Source organism: Schistocerca cancellata, chromosome 9 (assembly GCF_023864275.1).
Source record: "Schistocerca cancellata isolate TAMUIC-IGC-003103 chromosome 9, iqSchCanc2.1, whole genome shotgun sequence".
Classification (NCBI taxonomy): domain Eukaryota; kingdom Metazoa; phylum Arthropoda; class Insecta; order Orthoptera; family Acrididae; genus Schistocerca; species Schistocerca cancellata.
This window is the reverse complement of record NC_064634.1, coordinates 375153704-375168215: the sequence shown is the minus strand read 5'-3', so window position 1 is coordinate 375168215 and position 14512 is coordinate 375153704.

Sequence of the window (14512 nt, the reverse complement as noted above, 5' to 3'; positions counted from 1 at the left end):
ATTTAATATTTTAGAAACCGGTTATTTCGAACGGATTTAACACCCAGATTAAACTAGCACTGAAGAAAAAACTGTATTACCGAAAATCGGTAGTTTCATTGATGACCCTGACAGCGGCCACTGCTGTATCCTCGCAGCCATTTCCGCAGCTCTGCCGCCTTCCGCGAGAGAGAAGAGGTCACGCCGCCCGCCACTGTTCGCTGCTCCTGGCACAATGCAGCCGTGCAGCCGCCACAGCTAGCATCGCCTAGCGTTCCCGACGCAGCGGCAACCGCGCCTTAATAAAGTATAGCCGCGGTGCGGTGCGCGGGTTCTTTGTGCCGGCGGATTGCCTCCGCCGCCTCCTTACCGCGTTTTTTAAATTTTCCCCCTGAAGTTCGCAGCAGAACAGCGCTGCGGTTGCCCCCTCTCCTCCCTCCCCCCTTTTCCCGGAGCCACAACCTCTCCACCCACCAGGGAGCCGCCGCGGCGGGTTATGTAAACTAATCCGCGAACCGGCATGCCGTGCTGCGCGCATTCTCTGACCTGGCAAAGGAGAAAAAGGGGACCGACAACGTTCTTTTCTGTCATGCGGCACGGAATGTGGAGACTTTATTAAAAAACCAAAAGAATTCTAATTCTATTCTTTCTTTCAGTTTGCAGTAGCGACTCTATTAATAAAACGCTGGTACAAGGAAGAATTCGCACACTTTGAGTACATTACGGACTGTACTCTGTTACGTGTACAAACAGGTACGAAATGCAAATCTCACTTACAATGAAATGAATACCCCTAGCTGCATAGAGGCGTTGATATAAGTCAACGGGGACAATTGAAGATGTGTGCCCCGGTTGGGACTCGAACCCGGGATTTCCTGCTTACATGGCAGACGCTCTATCCATCTGAGCCACCGATGACACAGAGAACAGTGCAACTGCAGGAACTTATCTCTGGCACGCCTCCCGTGAGACCCACATTCGCAACTTATTGTCCTGCACTATATTCGTAGTGCTCCTGTGCATCATACTCATTACTAGCGGCTTTACTGTCGATTTCCGTAAGAGTTCGGGCACTGTTTGTGCATCCGCACGGAAGAAGATCGTCAAATGGCCGGTGAGCCTTTATATATATATATATATATATATATGAAGATGGTATCTGTTCTTTCGGGCATGTCCGAAAGACAGATACCATCTTCATACATATATATACTTACCAATGTCTCACTTTTCCTTCGGTGCTGGGCTGAAGATGATAAGAATATTAAATAGGAAAATGCTTCCCTAACATCATGCTGAATTGTATTTATTTGGTCACGAATCGGCTTTCGGTATCTGAGGCCTTCGTCGCAAACGCATACAAAATAATGTGCACTTACATATACAAGGTGTCCGAAAATAATGTATAAACTTTTGGAAAATAATATTTCTTTAATTAAAGGAGACAGAAATACAATTTTTATGGGTTATAATTTAGAAGGCGGTGAAAAACATAACAATGCTTTCTTTTGTTTCAGGATTGTTGGTAAATATGGCGTTATCGCGTGAACAACGGAAATGGGTGCTAAAGTGTTACTGGAAAACAGTGAACGTGAGTGCGGTACAGCGACGATGGAGAGTTGAATTTGGAACACCACCACCGGCAAGGGTAACAATTACTAGAATCAGATATAAGTTTGAAGTCGAAGGAACGGTGCACGATATGAAGGAGGGACGTAGCGGACGAATGAGAAGTTCAAAAGACAATGAGAGTATTGATGCAGTACTCCAGGCATACACACGATCCCCGAAGACATCTGTGAGGCAATGCTCTTGTCAGACTGGGACCTGCTGAAGCAGTGTTCATATAATTTTGCGATCTCAGAACTTTAAGCCTTACATTCCAAGACTTCTCCATGCTCGTAACGAGGATGATCCTGGTAGGTGAAGCGAATTTTTTGAGTGGTTCATTAATAGATGTGAAGAAGAGCAACGTTTCCAAGATCAAATTGTTTGGTCAGATGAAGCGACGTTTGAACTTGATGGAAAAATTAACCGCCAAAATTGCGTGTACTGGGACAGGGAGAATCCATACGTAACTGATCAAAGGCATGTTAATCTGCCAGGAGTAACGGTCTAGTGTGGTCTGTCTTCTAGGGACTTCTTTGACAACACTGTCACGTGCGACTCATACTTGGAAATGTTGGAAATGATAACTCCTGGGATTAGCTTTGTGTTTGGAAATGAAAATTATTAATTTCAACAAGATGGGGCGCCACCTCACTTTCACCTGAATGTGAGGACATTTCTCAATCGTACATTCCGTGCCAAATGCATAGGACGAAGAGGGAGTGTGGAGTATCCCGCTCTATCTCCAGATTTAACTCCTCTAGACTTCTTTTTTTGGGGTACTCTCAAGAATACAGTTTACGGTGCGAGACCACACACACTGGATGATCTTAGAGAGCAAATTGACAACCTTTGATGGTATTCCGTTGGAAACAATGAAGTTGGCATTTCGATCGGTCGTAAGTCATCGACGGTGTATTGCGATGGACGGACAGCAGGTCGAACTTTTACCATCTTAAGCCGTACCATGAGGCACCTAACACCACTAAAATGGTATTTTTAACCCCTTTCATTAAAGAGATGTTCAAAGAGTTTATACATTATTTTGGGACACCCTGTATATAACTTACATTAGCTTACTTCAAAAGGAGAGACTCTGAAGCTTAAGAAAGACAGATTTAATTTTGGTCTTACATCTTTTGACATAAAAGCACCCATGTGACGCAGTGGCGAATAGACAAAAACCTCAGGGAGGGGGCGCTAAAAATGTTTAGAGCTACTTTTACTTTTACCGTATTAAAAAGTAATCAAGTAACATGCAAAGTTTAATCAAGTCCGTATTTATAATGCTACGTATCGAAGGTTCTCTATACAAGAAAACAGTAGACTATTCGCGTCTTTTCTCGAACAAATGCCAGACAGAACAACGTATCAAGATCACTAGAATGGCCGCTGTGATATCGATAGTTTCGATGCCACAGTGTAGATGCACGCTCGTAGGTTGGCACTACGAGAGCGGACCAACTACGCCGACCACAGCGCCCTCTGGACGACGCTGTAAAGCTCAACGACCGCCGCTCTGCTTTCTGCCCATTTCATCAAAATGGCTCAAATGACTCTGAGCACTATGCGATTTAACTTCTGAGGTCATCAGCCCCCTAGAACTTAGAACTACTTAGACCTAACTAATCTAAGGACATCACACACATCCATGCCCGAGGGAGGATTCGAACCTGCGACCGTAGCGGTCGCTCGGTTCCAGTCTGTAGCGCCTAGAACCGCTCGGCATGGTTTTCATCAACAGCAAACAGCCTGGATACTTCGCTTCTACTTCAGAATGTGTTGGCTAGCTACTGAGACTTCGTATTACTTACGACGGGAATACCTACGTGCTCATTATCGCAAAGTTATTAACTCGTTTTTGCCCGTAATAAACCTCTTTAAATTCAAACGTAGTACCGAAGTGCTTTACCTCTGCTACTCCTACTCGCTTCCTTTATTCGGCCTATTTTGCCGATCACAGGAGCAGACCCACGCGCCGCCTTCCAGGCGGGATACAAAAGCCACGACTTTTCTCGTAGGTATGTGTTAACTACCTGTGTGCTTTAACGAAATTGCTTTGTTATTATTTTCGTTAAAGAAGAATAATAATTATTACTTTTAGTTAATTAATTTACCTCTCTTTAACTGTCTTCTGTAAGTACGAACTTTGTTGTAGAATCTCTCTCTTAATTACATGTGGTAATAAAAAAATTCACTTTCAAAAGAATTACGTACATTTAAGAATTACGTGAACTCATATTAACTGATTAGGAATATTTAGTTGAGAATTAAATCCTTTACATAATTCGGCCTTGGCACACATTTTCTAAACGCAGTGGTTTTTTTTTTTGTTAAATATTTACTGAATTCTATCCCGGCGTTAGCTATGGAACACAAGATTATCTCTATTAGCAGAAAATGGTTAATTATTGCCAAGCCGACATTTAATTATCACTGATGAAACCTACTTCGCTATACATTTAAGTTATTTGAAAGAACGAAAATTGTTAAATTTCAATGTTAACTAACATTAACTATCCGCCTACGAATGCACAAACGTATAATTAGTTTAAAAATTCATCAGTCTCAGGATCACTGTAAAAGAAGAACATTTTCTTAATTCACTGTTAATTTTTATCTATCTGTTCCCGATTTACGGGTTTGGTTGATTATTCCTTTAGCGGAACAATTTTTTAAATGTGCTGCCGCTGCAAATCGATCGGTCGCGGCACAGCCCAGCAACACCGCTAAAAATGCTGAAAATTCTTTAAAGAAATTTTATAGATGACCTGGGCAAGCTAATTTACATTAATAATACACACTTTTGATAAATTCTGATATATTTAGATCCAACAATAATTCAACTCACATTAATTTGTAACGCCTCCTCTAATGGCGGCTAAATCTAGACACTGACAAAAGAAGTCTACCCATTCATAAATCGCTTCGACACAGCTTCCTCTCGCATTCAGCTCTACACAGAGAAGACCAAAGAATACGCTGTACATGGTTCTTTTATACTACAGCTGACTATTAACATTTCTTTGTAATTTGACAATATTATTCTCCTCTGGCTAAATTTCACATCTCTGTTATTGCAGATACTGACACATTTCACAATCACATAACAAATATAGAAAAACTACTATCCTAAATACAGAGAGAATATTACTACAAAAATATTACGATAATAACAAATGTCTTTTACACAAAATTCAATAATATTTCTTGTTCAATAATTATGGTATATACAACTTGCTCAGAGTGGCGTATATGGTACAAATAAACTCTTGTTCATTAATAGCGTGGGTTTGCCAGGGAACGTTACAGTGCCAGACAGTAACGTATAAAATACGATGACGCCGACAGGCGTGCTGCATAGGAAAGTGCAACTACTCGATAAATTGATTCAGTTCAGTCGACTGACAAAAGAAACGAGCGGATAGCGTGCGGGGTGAATGGCGGCGGCGGCGCGGGTAGCAATGCGGGCGGCTCCGCAAGGGGACGGGGGGATGGGGGGCGCGCGCCCCACACTCCCCACATATATATCCGCCTCTTATGTGACGTAGAAAGTGAAATTAGAAATATTGTTAAGATAAGTAGGAAGATGACCCCAGTAAAAATACTTGAAATCAATAAACGACTTAGAACACTACGGTATGGAGAGGTGAGCTACAGAGTGGTGTGGCAACTGTCATCGCAGGAAAGCGGGACAGAAGCAGAAGTGATTGACGAACAAGTTACCACAACGAACAGGAAATTTGTTTTACGTATATTTCTCCAAACGTACGATTACTCAGTACAAATAGTGCAGCAAGAAACAGAGCTCACCTGTCACAATGTCCACAAGAAAAGGTCTCTCTGTAGCAAAACACGAACGCAACCGGACGGCGTTTGCGTAGCATCTTGTTGTGAAGTGGGTCCGAGCACGACGCTGCCGCCGGCCATCGTGTATCGTGGTGACAGAGGTGGCAGAGGTCCTTCTAGGTACCGAGCCGAAAGAGGCTTGGAACAGCAGCTGTGCCACACGACCGCTATCGACGTCTCGCTGAAACTCGCAGTTTCGTTGCCATGATGTCCGTGGGCGGGTATCGATACGTGACGCCACACGTTTTACTCAGCCCAAATCCTACTCCCATGTATAAAATATTCCTTTAATGCTCAAATGGTTCAAATGGCTCTAAGCACTGTGGGACTTAACATCTGAGGTCATCAGTCGCCTAGAACTTAGAACTACATACACCTAACTAACCTAAGAACATCACACACATCCATGTCCGAGGCAGGATTCGAACCTGCTACCGTAGCAGCAGCGCAGTTCCAGATTGAAACGCCTAGAACCGTTCAGCCACAGCGGCCGGCTTCTTTAACGCATCTAAATGTTTATGACATCGTATCTACTCATCTCCATGTCTTTCAATGATGCAATATAGTAGGCAAATGCAGTGCTACTTGCGGTTACTCTCTGCTAAATGTATTGCGAATACAGTTAGTAGTAAATAAGTGCTAAATTAAAATGTCATGCCTCACTTTGTAGTCTTGCTACATGAATATCAAGAATGTAATAAGCCACAGTTTTTTTCCTTTCATTCTTCTGTAAGGATGTCAACAACAAAAAACTTACTAAAAGTTGTGAAATAAAGTCTAAAGTTTGTTGGAAATCGCTAAGTGCTATCATTCTCAAGTATTTGATCAATATAGTCCAACTAATTTGCACACCATGAGTTGCGCTACCTGAAGATATTTGTGTACATGGTTTCTAACATTAAAACTTGACTTGTAGTATTAAAAATTTAACGTAAGGCTATAAGTCTTAATGAGTAAATTACTATAGCATGACATATTTTTAAATTCGGTCAATAACAATTACATCAGATACTGAACATCAAACTTTTGTTGTTCCTAGGAGCCATTTGCTAGGCAAACAGCAACTGGATAAACATTTTGACCATTTAGTAATATAAATGACAGTTCAGTTCTCCACCTTGGTAAATTAGTTTCGTTATATAAATATTAGATTACAATTGTAAATTCAAGATTGTTTTTCATGTTTTGTTAAATATCACGATAGCCACATGAAAATATCATTATTCATTTAGAGTTAAATATTAACTATTTCTGAGAGTCATAAAATGCAATACATTCCTTTGAAAAGACTCTGCATAACATCTCTTTTATATCTTCTGCCAAGTCTATGTAAGTCCTTCGTCATTTTGTCTGTGTTTCCAACATTCAGTCGACACCTGGCGATGGCCTGAGAACCTGAAAGCTGGCGCGTGACTTAAATTAATATAATTTTTCCTAACACTGGAGAAGTGTTTCCCCCATTGAACACGAATAACACTTACACATTTTTTACGTCAATTTAATGCTGACTCATGCATACAAACCAAAGTGTAATAGCTTCGCCTAGTTTCATGAATACTTTTATCTTTTATCGGCTAGCCCCACTCATAAGGAAACATCACCCATTTTACCTATTATTTTAACGAGGAGAAATGCTGTTTACAGGATATCAGCCCTAGCAATCACTACCGCCCGAGAACTTCTGCCCCAATTTTGATAGTACGCAGTTACGACTTTCTGAAAGTATACCGTTTAAGCTTTTGCGCGCACTGATGGTTTTGGCACGCGCCCCAGCCAGCAGCAGTCGCCTAACTCTTCGCAGAGCGGGCGTCACCGTAGCCGACCACATATGTAGACGCCTTGAGAGGGCCGTCGCCACTGTGGCTAATCGCTTTTTTTTTTGTTCTTTTTCAGTTTACCGCCAAGGACGATAGTTCTCTCAGCTAGCCAACTAATTGTTGACAAACGTTTCGCTAGATGGCACGAGGATCACAGTGAAGTACTTGTGCAGCATATTTACGACACAAGCTGATATTTCATGCAATGTTGTTGTTTGTGGAAGTGTCCTGCGTTCTTCTCTGTGGCTATTCTTTATGCAGCTATTGTCGGTAGCAATTGTTTACATTTTTGTGTGTTCCTTACACGAATGTACAAGCGATATTACTTTTTTATTATACTAGAATTTTTTATATTACACAGGCGGATTTCTGTGTGGTCACTGCCGCTAACCACGGCCTTCTTCTCCATGTCTCACCAAAAGAGAATAGCGGAGGAGAAATGTTGCCGAATATTATTTGATGAAATTTCTTCTAGTGACGAGAGCGCTGAAAGTGATGAAACGCTACCACAGCTGGATGCGTACTAAGTAGAGGAAGGTTATAGCACCAAGATGGGAGTTGTAGCACCGCCCACTGATGCAATAGACCAAAACGTCTGTTACTTTCTGTACAGTCATTGCACATAAAGCACAACGATGTAATGTTAATGGTGACTTCGGATCAGCTCCTTCCCTCGATTATAATATCTTTACGTGTTGTACACAAACATGCGACTAGTTACTTAACAGAATTCATATTACCGCATACTCTATTGAATTTTATTACAACATTTATGGTTGTACCCACCCGTATTTAGTTGTGAATATTTACTGATCTGAGGATGGCAGTTGAACCATGAACTGGGCGAACCTAGTTATCTGTGTAACAAAACTTGCGATCTGGGCAATGAAATGATCTATAACGATTCTAGGCTTTTAAACACACTCATTCGTTTCATTCTTTTACATTGCATTTGTGAATCGTACAAACCAAAGAAATCTATGGCACGTGTTACAAATGAGAAACTTATAAATCGCGCCCTTTGACCCAATGCACAAGGCACGTTATCAGTACTGGAACAGTAGTTGACAAACCTCTTGCTTCACTGCACTTACAGCTCTTCACGCACGAGCATTAACGGGGGAAATCACATTAGGAGGCTTTTGACACTGAGTTTTTTGGGAGCTTTTTTGGGCGGGAAGAATTAAGTAGAATTTAATCAAATTTTGAGATCATTTCATTCATATTTCGAACAGTTTTTGTGGATTTTTTTGAATAATTTCAGGAAACATAACAAAGTTAAGCTGTGATATCCGCTGAAGGTTGTGAGTATAGTTCTCCAGTTGCGTGCACTGTAGCCATTTCGATTTTCATCTGAAATCAAAAAGGTTTTGATTTTATATTAACAACTTATTTTGTAAGAACATGAACCTCAACGCAGGTGAAAGTAATGAAAATAAAAATTTTGCAGGCGTTGGAACAATTTACTTCGATTTTCGCGATTTTTTTTCTAATTATGCGAAGAGTTCGTAATTTTATAAAGAATCATATTATCAATTTTCATAATGATCGGTTCTATAGTTTTTGAGTTACACTGCAAGCAAACATGAAAAAAGTCGTTTCGGGATAAACGCGTTTAAAAAATAAATTCTCGGACACTAGAAATTCAAGGAAGTTAACAATAATGTAAAATGCTTACCGATGGATCTGCGTTTCCAGCACCGTACAGTAATCCTTCTTCCTCATAGGCTTGGTTCTGCGCTTGCAGCAGTGCTTTCCGGGCTCTCCGACCTTCCTTCGATTCCAGTCAACTACGTCGATTCTGCCGGCTCAGGTGCTGGTTATCCATTTGTTCGGCATAATTGAAGCTTTGAGTGCCTACTACAATTCCTGTCTCGTTCATGATCATCAGAAGGGATGCTAAATACGATGACAATTCAACGACTTTTAGTCCGGAGTGCAGGTTGTTTAGGAGCTAGTCCGGAGTGCAGGTTGCTTAGGAGCTAATCGACAAATAGTGGAATTAAAACTTTCATTCGCATTTTTTGTATGGCCGCTTAAACATAGTAATTCATTCCAGTAATTCATCCGTTGGTAAATTTGCTCTCGAGTCTGTCGATGTGCACTCGGATATATGTTCATAAAATCTAAACGAATGCAAATTTCTGTTTGAAATTTTGACAACGTATTCTTCGATAGTTAAGCTAACGATTTATGCAATAAAAAAGTCTGATTATTTTCCCCCACAAGCGGCAGCAGTGGGGCGGAGCCAGTGACAACCGCTACGCGCGCATGTTTAAAAACTGTACTTTCAGAACGTAATAACTCTGTGGTATCGGCATTGTGCCGAAAATCTTCGCCCGGGATCGATTTATACGCCTGACATCTTGTTAGAATGCTTTTGTTTGTAATGTTTCCTTGTCAGTCCTGTAATAGGCGTCTCTAACATTATAGTATTACTTTTAAATTTGTTTCATGTCGCTAGAAGTTCATGTAGTTTGTCAATGAACTAATGCATTGTCGGCATGTACGCTGAGCTGAAAGAGTCATGACGTAGCGATATGCAGATATACGTAGGGCGCTAGTACCACGTACACAAGGTATAAATGGGCAGTGCATTTGCGAAACTGTCATTTATATTCGCGTGATTCATGTGAAAAGGCCTCTGGCGCGATTGTGACCGCACAACGGGAATTAATAGCCTTTGAACATTGAGCTACACGCATGGGACATTCCATTTCGGAAATAGCTAGGGAATTCAATATTCTATCCGAAGTGTAAAGAGTTTACCGAGAATACCAGATTTCAGGAATTACTTCTCACCATGGGCAGCGTAGCGGAAGCATGTCTAAAACCTTCGTTGTGGAAAGGTGCGCCATGTTTCGATCGAAGACGCCGGTCGATTTGACAGATCAGCTTCGTCTATTACGGACACTAAGAAACACTTGAGCACTCTTGGTATAGTCCTGATCCCTCCCCATACGATTAGCACCCCTTCATTCCCTTAAAAAGAGGCCTTGAGCGATCGAAGATTTCTTTCGAACGATGATGTATATCAGGCAGTTACGGACTTCTTCACGCAACACGACACGACGTTTTGCCAAACAAGTGTCTTCAACGCAGTGCATCGGTGGTACAATTGCCTCAATGCTCACGACAATTTGGCCTAATTGGCATACCGATTCTAGACTGTACGACTTTCGCACGGAAACTTATAAATGTTGTCGAAGGCTGCACTACTCTTCAGTATGACACCGACAAATGACAGTATTGTTCAACGTAGTCGCCAAGCCTCTGTAAACAATGATCGCAATGTTCTACCAATAGTTCAGGTCCTTGACAACAGAAATGTGCTCCTCGGTCACGGCGCTTTCCAAGAAGATCTAGGTTGACGATCAGCATTGCCTATGTCTGCGCGCCTTTTTCAAATTGTTGTAACTATTTCACTACAGCTGACACGATCGATATACCAAATCTGTGTGCTATTTAGACGTTTTACCTGCAAGAATCGCACTGTCTCATGGTCTTAAATTTTGGGGCATATCTCCAGCTGCTGCACAGTACAGCAGGCAAATTGTGTCTAGAGAAAGCCCTTCTGCCAATGAGCCACTGTTGTTCCGCAAGGATTTAGCGTGGTACGAGGAGTGTAGCTCATTTCATAAAGTTCCTACATGTTAGGGGTATAACTTCCTCTTGACGACGAGTCCATTACAGACGGGGTACACTCCCTGCTAGAGAAGGAACCGCCTGCGTCTTTTCAAAACGCAGAGTATGGATGGCTCTCTGCTGTCTACAGAGATTGTCTTTCGAGCTTATATCCTAACACGCTTTTTGTTATCTCCTTCCTCTGTTTCATTTTCTGAGAAATGACTCATCAGCCACGAAACGTTTTCTATTCCGTCGTTCGTCTATATTGTTTCTCTTTCTGCTTCCCTAAACATGTAAATTATTTGTGGAAAAAATCAAAACATGAAAATCACTCTTTGTGCCTCGGCCTGAGAGCTCCTCCTATGATTGGCCCCGTCGTGCTGACTCCAACGTAGGAGAAAACAAAGCAGTGTCTTTTTCTCCACCCAATCGCCCCCCCCCCCCCTTCAGACCACCCACCCCTGCTCCAACCACCCCTACCAGACAGCGCCGCCGCTCCCTCAGAGGCATAATGGAAATGTCGGGGGTAAAAGAAAAGAGGAAATCCTGTTATTGGTGGGATCAACGACCGTGGCAGCTAAAATGAGAAAAATACGTCGAAACCTACAAACTGCAGAGAAGTCACTGCTCAAGGTCTTCCACAGTAAAACCAAATTCTGACGTTGTATTCAGTTCTCTGAACACAGGATATGACACCTTAGCATTTTTTATTTTATTTTTTTCGTATTCTGGTGCGCCTACATATGATAATACATCAAGATACGGATGATAATAATGCAGAATTAAAAATTGTAATAATACATCGTTTCTTGTATAATACCAAAAACACATTTCGGATTTGGTTTTGACAGACCGTAGCTCCAAAGATAGCTTTTTCAGTGCGTAATATACGAAGGTTGGAACTTAAATAGTGGCAACTATTTATTTACAGTTCGTACAAAACAGATACGTGTTTCAAAGTTTTACTGACCTTCAAAATAGTCACCAGCATTGTCTAGAACCCGTTGCCAGCGATGTGGAAGTGGTAGGATACTCTTAGCAGTGCCAGTTGTGTTGACCGAGCGGCGCGGTCTATTGCCCGATGAACTTGTAGCAGCTCTGAAGCGAATGCAGTGAAGTGTTTCCTTTAGTTCAGAAATCACGGTGAAGTTACGAGGGCTTAAGTCAGGGGAGTGCAGTTGGTGATATAGCACTTAGCAGCCCCATCAGTCAAACAAATGGGTAACAGCTTGCACTGTACGTGCTTGAGAATTGTCCTGCAAAATGATGGTCAGGTCCTGCAGAAAGTGTCATCACTTCTGTCTCTATGCTGTTCATTTTTGGAACACAACCTACGACCAGCTTAGACACAGAGGTGATGACACTTTCTGCAGGACCTGACCATCATTTTGCAGGACAATGCTGAAGCACGTACAGTGCAAGCTGTTACCGATTTGTTTGACTGATGGGGCTGTTAAGTGCTATACTACCTACTGCTCTCCCATGACTTAAGCCCTCGTAAGTTCAGCTCGATTTCTAAACACAAGGAAATACTTCACTGCATTCACTTCAGAACTGCTACAAATTCGTCGGGCAATAGACCGCGCCGCTCGAACTGTCAACACAACTGGCACTGCTAAGAGTATCCTACCACTTCAACATCGCTGGCAACGGGTTACACACAATGCTGGTGACTACTTTGAAACTTCGAAACACTTATCTATTTTGTACGAGCTGTAAATAAATAGTTGCCACTATTAAAGTTCCAACCCTCGAAAAATGCCTATTGGTCACATTGGCTGACTAGTTCCGTTGTTTCTGGCTGCCGGCAATGACATATTTTGCCGCCATTCAGATGTCGCCATTTAAATAGGCTGATCTTACACTTTTAAACTCCTGTCTTTTGCCAATGAAGAGACTTCTATGTGAGACATAGAATGGGAACGCCTCCAGCTAAAGTCTCCTTCAGCTCCTGTAACGGATCTAGTAGTTTCTCTCGCCAAATTTCCATTCTGCTAGTTTCTACGTTACTGGTAAGTGGCTCACGTTTTCTTAAAAAAAAATCCACATTGATGAGACAACTTATCATCACTGCCAATAGAGAGGCTCAATATCAACTGGTGGCATTGGGCTCTCGTGACGTGATAAGGAGGGTATAAGAGCAGATCCGATAAAAATGGCGACTTGTTGTGGCGACGATACGTGTCTCAAATGGGGAAATCCACTGGCATAATAGACTTTGACAATGGACGGTTTATTACGTTTTGACACGTGCTAAGAATGAGCATCTCGTAAACAGCAAAGACGGTCGGCTCTTCGCATGTTACTCTCCTGAGCATCTATGATAAGCAGCTGAAGCATGCTGAAACCAAGAGTAGGCGACAAGTTGACGGACGTCCACATCTCATCACGGAACGTTAAGAATGCAGATTTGACCGCTTTATAGACCAGGACTTGTGTAAACCTCACGACAGAGCTCAACGCTTATGAAAGCACTATTCAGCGCACATTGTTGAACATCAGGCTCTGCAGCAGACGACCCATCGGTGTTCCCACGTTGACCCAACACCGACAATGACAGCTGCAGTGCACACATCAGTAACGTTTCACATTGGATCATAGGACATGGGTCACATTGTGGAACGAATGACGTTTCTTGCTACACCAGACCGATGATATTGTCCAGACATTCCGTCTTACAGGTGAACAAGTGCTCGAAACCTGCATCGCACTGTGTATTACTCAAACCAAAGGGCGTGAGGGAGGAATCAAATAGGAGGGAGGACACTGTATACCCGTCAAGGATTTTGTGCAGGACCTGATCCCTGATCATTCACTCGAACCCTCCAGTATGCTCTTAAAACCATCTGGCCCAGTGACATGGCGCATTCCATCCATAAAAATTTCCTCGTTATTTGGGTATGGAAATGATATCCTATTAACCGAATATAATCATATTCAGTTAGTGGTCGGTTTAGTTGGACCACAGGGCCTAGTCGACTCCGTGTAAACACGTCCCACACTACCACCAGCTTGCACAGTGCCTTGGTGACGAAAAGGGTTCATGGCTTCGTGGGATCTGCGCTATACTCGAAACCTACCATCAGCTCTCACCAAGTGAAATTGGGACTCATCTGATTAGGCTACGCATTTCCATTCATCTGGGATCCAACTGATATGGTCACGAGTCCAGAACAGGCGCTATGGACGTTGTCGTGCTGTTAGCAAAAGCACTCGCGTCAGTCGACTGGTGTCACAGCCATATCACGAAAAATTTCTCAGCACTTTCCAAAGGAGAACGTTCGTCGCAAGTCCCATATTGATTTATGCGGTTATTACACGCAGTATTGCTTTTCTGTTAGAACCGACAATTCGTACGCAAACACAGCCGCTCTCGGTCGTTGAGTGAAGGCCCAGGGCCAGTGCGTTGTCCGTGGTGAGAGGTAATGCCCGAAATTTGGTATTCTCCGCATATTCTTGACGCCTTGTAACTCAGAATATCGAACTGCCTAACAGTTTCCGAAACGAATGTCACATGTGCTATATCCATCTTCCATTTCGCATACAAAGACTGTTAATTTTAGTCGTGCGTCCATACTCACATCGGAAACCTATCCACATGAATCTCCTGAGTGCAAATGACAGTTCCGTCA